The following is an 8,013-nucleotide window of genomic DNA, read 5'->3' as shown; positions in this document are numbered from 1 at the left end:
TAAGGAACACAAGACTGGAAACAAATATGGGAATGTATTCTGAAAATCACAGTCCTGAATCAGCAAGCTATCACTTTCAGACGTAAAAGCACAGTTAGACTCAGTGTGAGGATATTATCTCCTGTTTAACCTGATGCGAAACGCACATCACATCCCCAAACCTTCCCCTTCTAGTTCTCTGTGTTCACAGACAACATTGCTGATAATAGGATTCGCCTTTCAAGTAAGTGTGGAAGGAAAGCCTGATTTTCATATGCAGTTTTGCAGGCTGACAGGGTTAGTCACTCATGACCCAGCTGTGCCAAAAGAGCCCTGGTTTAATACTGAGATCCTTAATTTTTGAACAAGGGGCCCTGAAAGTTCGTTTTGCACTGGGTCCCCCAATTAGCCACTCCTGCCTGTTGGATCTATCATTTTCCAGATCAAGTCTTTTACTTTACAATAGCATTGATGTCCCATACCCCTACCCTTCTTTCTAAAAATGCACATACTCACTTCGGGGGGCTGATTTATTGAAACTTATGGACTTGAATAACTCATAGTTTCTGGAGAGCAGGATATTGAGTTTATTCTATTAGGGTGATTACAGTTTGGTTCTCCCTCCCCCCAACACACAGTTTAATAACATGGCATATTAATTATAGGTAATGATGTGAGAAGCTCCAAGTCTAACTTCTGTCCTAAATATTGCATACATTCCTGTGGCTTTAGTTCTCTAAGTGGGATGGAATCTCTGAGCATGTTTCATTTCCTCACTGCTTTTTATCTCTTGCTGCCTACTGTGCTCCGTTTTTAAGCTGTGTCTCAATGAATTAGTCGTATCAAAACTGTGCTTTCAGAAAAGCTTAACCAAAAGGAATGAGGCCAGATGTTCACAGACATTTTGATTAACTTTTCTCTTTTAAACCACTTTTCAATTTTAAAATGCTTTCAATTGTACGACTTAATTCCTGGCCCACTAATGCATCATTTGAAAAAGGATTAACTGAATTACAATCAAATAATTGTCTCTTCTATCTCTTTTGAGGACCTCCATGTTGTTGAAATGGTTAATGCTTTGAGTTTTTAGTTCACAAACTTTGTGCTAATTAAAAATTATTAATTTACCCATTTTTGAAAATTGGAATGGTTGCGAATTTTTAAAGTTGGCTATTTTACTTTAAACCTAGATTTCTGGCATATTCTAAGATTTAGAAAGGGCCGGCAACAATGGCCCAGCTCTTCTTAAATTAATGAGGTCAAATTCATCCATCTGTAGTGTTTTTGTGTCCTGTTTAAAACACCTTTGCTTAGGAATATACTCTCATATTATTTCCCAGAAAATATATTGCTTTAGTTTTCATATCAAATGTGTGCCTATTAAATATAGAATTGATTTTTGTATATAGCATGAAATAGTAAGGTAAGACTTAACACTCATTTATCCCCGTGCCCTTTAAGATATCCAATTAATACAGCACCATTTACTGCGGTGAAAAGGAAAAAGAAAAATATTTCCACTGCTTGTCATGATACCTTCATCATAAATGAAGTATTTGTGAATATGTGCATTTGTTTCTGGAATATGTTTATTTACTGAATTCATTGTAAACTGTTTGAATTACAATTGGTGAAAATAAATCTCAATATTTGCTATTATAGGACTTCCAACTTTGTTTTCCTTCAAGTTTTGTAAATCTTCTTGATATTTTGCATTTCTACATAGCCTCAGCTTCCTGAACTACACAAAAATACCGGCTGGCTCTGGCCTCAGAATCAGCCCTTAAGGCATTCAGATCTGTCAAAAAAGCCCATGAGAATTTCACAGGCATGGAAAGCCAAGACACTGTGGCAAAAACAACAACAACAACAACAACAACAACCCCAAACACCTAAATGAAAGAGTGAGATCCCAGTGGAAAGACGGGCCATCAAAGAAGGAGATACCTTTCTCTGAAGGGAGGAGAGAACTTCCACTTTGAATATGGCCTTGTCTAAATAAGATCAGAGTTAGCGAACTCAAGAGGCTTCCATAGTCTTGGCAGCTCATGACAAGAACCTTATGTGATTACTGACGTCATCAATAAGAGTGTCAATTGGTAAATCAACAACAGGAGTCACTGTGAACCTACTCCCCATGTGGGATCTCTGCCAATGTGTTGTACTATGCAAATTAACGGTAAAACTAGCACTCAAACAGTATTTTTCACTTTGTGTTTCTGTGAGGGTGCATTCTGTTGAAATCTTTACTTGGTATATACTACATTGATCTTCTGTATATAAAGATAAATGGAAATGAATCTTGATGAAGAATGTGATGGGAGAGGGAGTGGAAGATGGGATGGTTGTGGGTGGGAAGGAGATTATGGAGGGAAAAGCCTCTATAATTCAAAACTTGTACTTTTGAAATTTATATTTATTAAGTAAAAGTTGAAAAAAATACCTTCTGGAATTTTGATTAGGAGTACATTTTGATATGGATCAATATGCAGAGAAATGACTTTCCAACACTAGTGAGTCTCATTTTATTTTCTAATTCATGAATATGGTGCACTTTACACTGATTTAGTTCTTTTTTAATTTCTTTTATAATGTTTTATACTTTTCCCCTTCACATACTATTGTTAGAGTCCTAGATATTTATTTTTTGATGTTATTCTAAATAACATTACAATGATTTAAAATTTTATTTTAACTATTTGTTGGCATTTCATAAGAATGAAGTTTATTTTATTTTATTTTATTTTTGCTTTCAAACTTTTATTTAATGAATATAAATTTCCAAAGTACAGAATATGGATTACAATGGCTTCCCCCCCATAACATCGCTCCCACCCGCAACCCTCCCCTTTCCCACTCCCTCTCCCCTTCCATTCACATCAAGATTCATTTTCGTTTCTCTTTATATACAGAAGATCAGTTTAGCATACATTAAGTAAAGATTTCAACAGTTTGTTCCCACACAGAAACATAAAGTGAAAAATACTGTTTGAGTACTAGTTATAGCATTAAATCTCAATGTACAGCACACTAAGGACAAAGATCCTCCATGAGGAGTAAGTGCACAGTGACTCCTGTTGTTGACTTAACAAATTGACACTTCTGTTTATGGCATCAGTAATCATCCTAGGCTCTTGTCATGAGCTGCCAAGGCTATGGAAGCCCCCTGAGTTCACTGACTCTGATCATATTTAGAAAAGGCCATGGTCAAAGTGGAAGTTCTCTCCTCCCTTCAGAGAAAGGTACCTCCTTCTTTGATGACCCGTTCTTTCCACTGGGATCTCACTCACGGAGATCTTTCATTTAGGTTTTTTTTTTCCCCAGAGTGTCTTGGCTTTCCATGCCTGAAATACTCTCATGGGCTTTTCAGCCAGATCCGCATGCCTTAAGGGCTGATTCTGAGGCCAGAGTGCTGTTTAGGACATCTGCCATTCTATGGGTCTGCTGTGTATCCTGCTTCCCATTTTGATTCTATCAGCTAGTATTTGCAGACACTATTCTTGTTTCTGTGATCCCTTTTTTGTATTTTAACTTTGTGTTCCTTCAAGCAATTCACTTGTTGATTCTGATAATTATCTTCTGGATTTCCTATACATAGTCTCCTATCACCTCCTTAATCCTTACATTTTTTTTTTTTACATTATTGCTTTGGCAGGACTTTTGAAATCACGTGAAATGGAAAGGGTGCTGTTGGTACCCTGATTTCCTGAGACATGCTGACATATTCTTCAAGAAATTTTCTGGGACTGGTGCTGTAGCTTAGTGGACTAGGTCTCCGCCTGCAGTACCGATATCCCATATGGGTGCCTGTTTGTGCCCTGGCTGCTCCTCTTCTGATCCAGCTCTCTGCTTATGGCCTGGGAAAGCAATGGAAGATGGCCCAAGTACTTGGGCCCTTGTACCCCTAAGGAAACCCTGAAGAAGCTCCTGGCTCCTGGCTTTGAATAGGGTCAGCTCCTGCCATTGAGGCCATCTGGGGAGTGAACCAGTGGATGGTCTGTCTCTTCCTCTCTGTCTCTGTAGGTCTACCTCTCAAATAGATAAAAAGACATCTATAAAAAAAACAAATTTTCTGATATTTAGTCATTAAGTAATCTATAAATTTTTTGAAGATATTCTTTATTATTTTAAGGAAATTTCCTTAAGATAATAAAGAGGAATTGTTGTTGTTTTACTTTTGTATTTATTTAAATGGCTATGTGTTTAATTCTGTTAATGTAATGAATTACAGTTACTGATTTTGGAGTGACAAATCAATCTTGCATTCCTGATTCAAATCCTATTTTGAGACTATAAACAAATATTATCTTTTCCCACAATGTTGGGTTCAATTTGCTACTATGTTAATGTGCTTGTATCTATGCTCATACCAAGACTAAACTAGTCTGTATTTAATTTACCTTTTTGTATCTTTGTCAGTTATTATTGTCAAAATCATGATAGCCTTATGACTTAGAAAACATTTCCTCTTTGGTAGACTCCAAAACAATTTGTGTAAAATTGAAATTATTTTCTTAAAATATTTAGAATAATTATCTTTTGTAGCATATGGATCCAAAGATTCTTAAAAAAAAAAAAAAACAGGCAGAGTTAGACAGTGAGAGAGAGACAGAGAGAAAGGTCTTCCTTCCATTGGTTCACCCCACAAATGGCCACTACAGCCGGCACGCGCCAAACTGAAGCCAGGAGCCAGGTGCTTCCTCCTGGTCTCCCAAGCCGGTGCAGGGCCAAAGCACTTGGGCCATCCTCCACTGCCTTCTCAGGCCACAGCAGAGAGCTGGACTGGAAGAGGAGCCACAGGGACAGAATCCAGCACCCCAACCGGGACTGAAACCCGGGGTGCCAGTGCTGCAGGCGGAGGATTAGCCAAGTGAGCCACAGCACCAGCCAATCCAAAGATTCTTGTAGAAAGGTTTTTAATTTCATCGCCTCTCGACCTTTCAGCTAAGATCAAGTGTAGTACCTGTTCTTATGAGAAAGGTTTTAATTTTGAATTCAAGCTCTTTCACAGATAATAGCATCATTTTTATTTGCTGTATCTTGAATTCTATTAGTTTTAGCAAGTTGAATTTTTTCACAACTTCTTGCTATAGCTAATTATAAAGGTTTCATCACTTACTATTTTGAATATGTGACATGGTGTTTCCTTTTTATTCCTGATATTAATAAATTGTGCCTAATATTTCCCTTCTTATCACTTTTCTTGACTAGCACTGCTGGGGGTTTATAAATGACATTATGTTACTTTTGGCTTTGTTTCCCCAACTGAATATTTCTTCTTCATTTCACCAAATTCTGCTTTTTTCTTTTTTTTTTAGCAATGGCTATTTCCTTTCTTATTCTTTGTGTTTAATTTGTTCTTCTTTCCAAATTTTTGAGTTAGATAACTGGATCATTAATTTCTAGGGCTTTTCCTTCTATTACATATGCAAAAGTCTTTAGAATGTCCATAAAAATGGAATTAAAGGTAGATTTGATTCATTTCAGAAATTTTGAAATCCGTACATAGTTTTTTTTCATAATATGTTTTTCCATGATTTTTAAAGACCCCTAATGTGCATTGATTTCAAAATTTTTTGCATCAAAATAAGCATAGCTTTTAATGCTCTTTTTCCATGAATGCCTTAAAATTCTGTTATATTTAAGGCTTTCTAGTTTCTATTCTAAGCACTACTCTTCCTACATTGCACATATGTCATTCAGTTCCAAATATTTTCTAATTTCCTCATTTGAAGCTTTGATTTTTATCTCTGTAGCTCAATAAGTTTGCTACAAACCCTATGCCACTGTTTTCCATTTTGCCTCCATGCTCAGTGCCAGGAACCAGCCTCTTCCCCAAGGGCTTGTGAGGCTCACCTCTAAGAATCTTCCTTCTTTCTTCAATCTTGGCTGAGTCCTTGAATTCAGGATCTGGAATCCTGGGTGCATTGGTTTCTTTCTGAAACTTTTATATGGCTGCTTATTTTATTTTTTAATGAAGAATTTAACAGTTTTTTTTTCCAGAAAATGAGCCTGATACAAGCCACTCTCTCATAGCCAGAAGCAGAATTTCACCACCCAACACAGCAAAATTTTATCAATAAAATATATTTCACCCCTGTTTTTGGATATATTTGTGCAAGTCATTATCAAGCAGAATGGCAACTTATATATATATCAATATTAGTTCTGAAAATATTTAAATATTAGATTATTCATACCATTTTTTACCCTTTCACATTGTGTGTATATATAGTGTCTATTATTTCAATATCTGATCTTATCACTTACAAAAGCATAAAAAATTTTGGAAGGTTTACTGTTGTCAAAACTGTTTTGGGGCTAGCACTGTGGCAATAGTGGGTAAAGCTGCCACCTAAAGTGCTGGTATCCCACATGGGTATTGGTTCCAGTTTGGGCTGCTCTGCTTCCAATCCAGCTCACTGCTAATGTGCCTGGGAAAGCAGTGGAAGACAGTCCAAGTACTTGGGCCTCTGTACCCATGTGGAAGAGCTGGAGGAAATTCCTTGCATTTTACTTTGGATTGGCCCAGCTCTGATCATTGTGGCCATTTGGGGGTGAACCAGCGGATGGAAGATTCTCTCTCTCTCTCTTTCTCTCTCTCTCTCTCTGTCTTTGTCTCTCTCTCTATCTTCTCTCTGTTTCCCTGTAACTCTGCCTTTCAAATAAATAAATAACTCTTAAAAAAATAACAACTACTGTGTTTTAGGTAGGGCTCAACCACTAATCTGATACTCTTGGGTTCTATCAAGCTTGTGTACCCCTTTTTGGGTGTATCAACTTGTGAATTACTGTGGCAAGGGTGGTGTTGAAGAGCTCCCACTAATGAGGTTAAAACTTCTATGAGATATTCTCCAACTCGCAGCTCTAGGTCAGCACCTTTAAAATGGTTCTCATTTGTTGCACTGCAAATTTTTTCTCACTGCTGAAAACATTCCTGACTGCCATTGATATGTCGGTAACACCATCTTTCATGTTACTTTTGGGAATATCTCAAACATAAAGCAGGTTATGATTTGTCCATAATGTACACATGAATGAATTATGATGTGGTCACTTGGATCTAGGATCCATTTGTGATAATTTCTTTCATCCATTAACTCATTTAATTCATCAACCAGAAAACAAGATTTCGCTGCCAGTGTTTCATGCTGTCAGAGAAACAGAATGCTCATATTTAGTCTTTTTGTCTGGCTGCTGTAACTTCTGCTTCTTAAATTCTGTGAAATGACTTCTTTTAAAAAGGAAATCTTATATTTTGGTTCCTTTCTATGAAGATCTGAGTGCCTTTCATGACCCAAGGCTTTATTCAAGAGAGTTCAGGTGCACTGAAACTCAAGAGCAGCCCTGGAAGAGAAAGATTACAAAAAATAAATGTGCAGTCTAAAGGGTGGAGAGGGGAAAGGGAGGCTATTCTACCAGTTTGCCCTGGAGCTGGGAGTATATTTATGTTCAGGTACTGTGTATGAAGACTGTGGAGTGAAGAGACTTGTTCTAAGGTCTCCCAGCCAGAACCAAATAGCTTGATGTCATTCTTAGGAACTGCATAACTACCATGATTGTTCCACTTTATTTTAAAAAATTATTGTTATTGCATTCTATTTGAAGCAGCTGCAGTAGAGAGCACACTAATTGCTTCAAAAGCCATTGTGTTCTCACCACAATCCAAACCAAAACCAAAACTGGAGAAAGAGATACAAAGCAACTGGGAAAAATGAATTTTGAGAATAGGGAGACAGGAGGATACATTAGAAAACCATAGGTCGGCTATGAGTTGCCTTGTTGTAGTATTCCTAGGAGGGAGACATTGCTTTAAGGAAGATCATAGTCAATAACAGTGTGAAGAATGAATTAGAAGAGCTCATGAATAATAGCACTTGACTAGGCTGTCGTTAGAACAAGAAAGGAAAGAGGAGGCTGATGTATCTTGCTGCCTCTTGGTTCCCAACATGTACAATGGCTGGACACTTACAGATGAAGTAAAGCTAGAGCAGTCTGGATTTACAAGGAAGAATATCAACATGCATTCAGTAA

At 37.2% G+C, this 8,013-nt stretch overlaps 1 pseudogene; it reads left to right on the top strand.

Moving 5' to 3' along the window:
- Nucleotides 1-4,903: 4,903 nt before the first annotated feature.
- LOC149124539 (U2 spliceosomal RNA) lies at nt 4,904-5,075 on the top strand (annotated as a pseudogene).
- The last annotated feature ends 2,938 nt before the right edge of the window (nt 5,076-8,013 follow it).

This window comes from Oryctolagus cuniculus, chromosome 9 (assembly GCF_051225735.1).
Source record: "Oryctolagus cuniculus isolate XC-2025 breed Fujian yellow rabbit chromosome 9, ASM5122573v1, whole genome shotgun sequence".
NCBI lineage: Eukaryota > Metazoa > Chordata > Mammalia > Lagomorpha > Leporidae > Oryctolagus > Oryctolagus cuniculus.
This window is presented reverse-complemented; position numbering and strand designations above follow the sequence as displayed.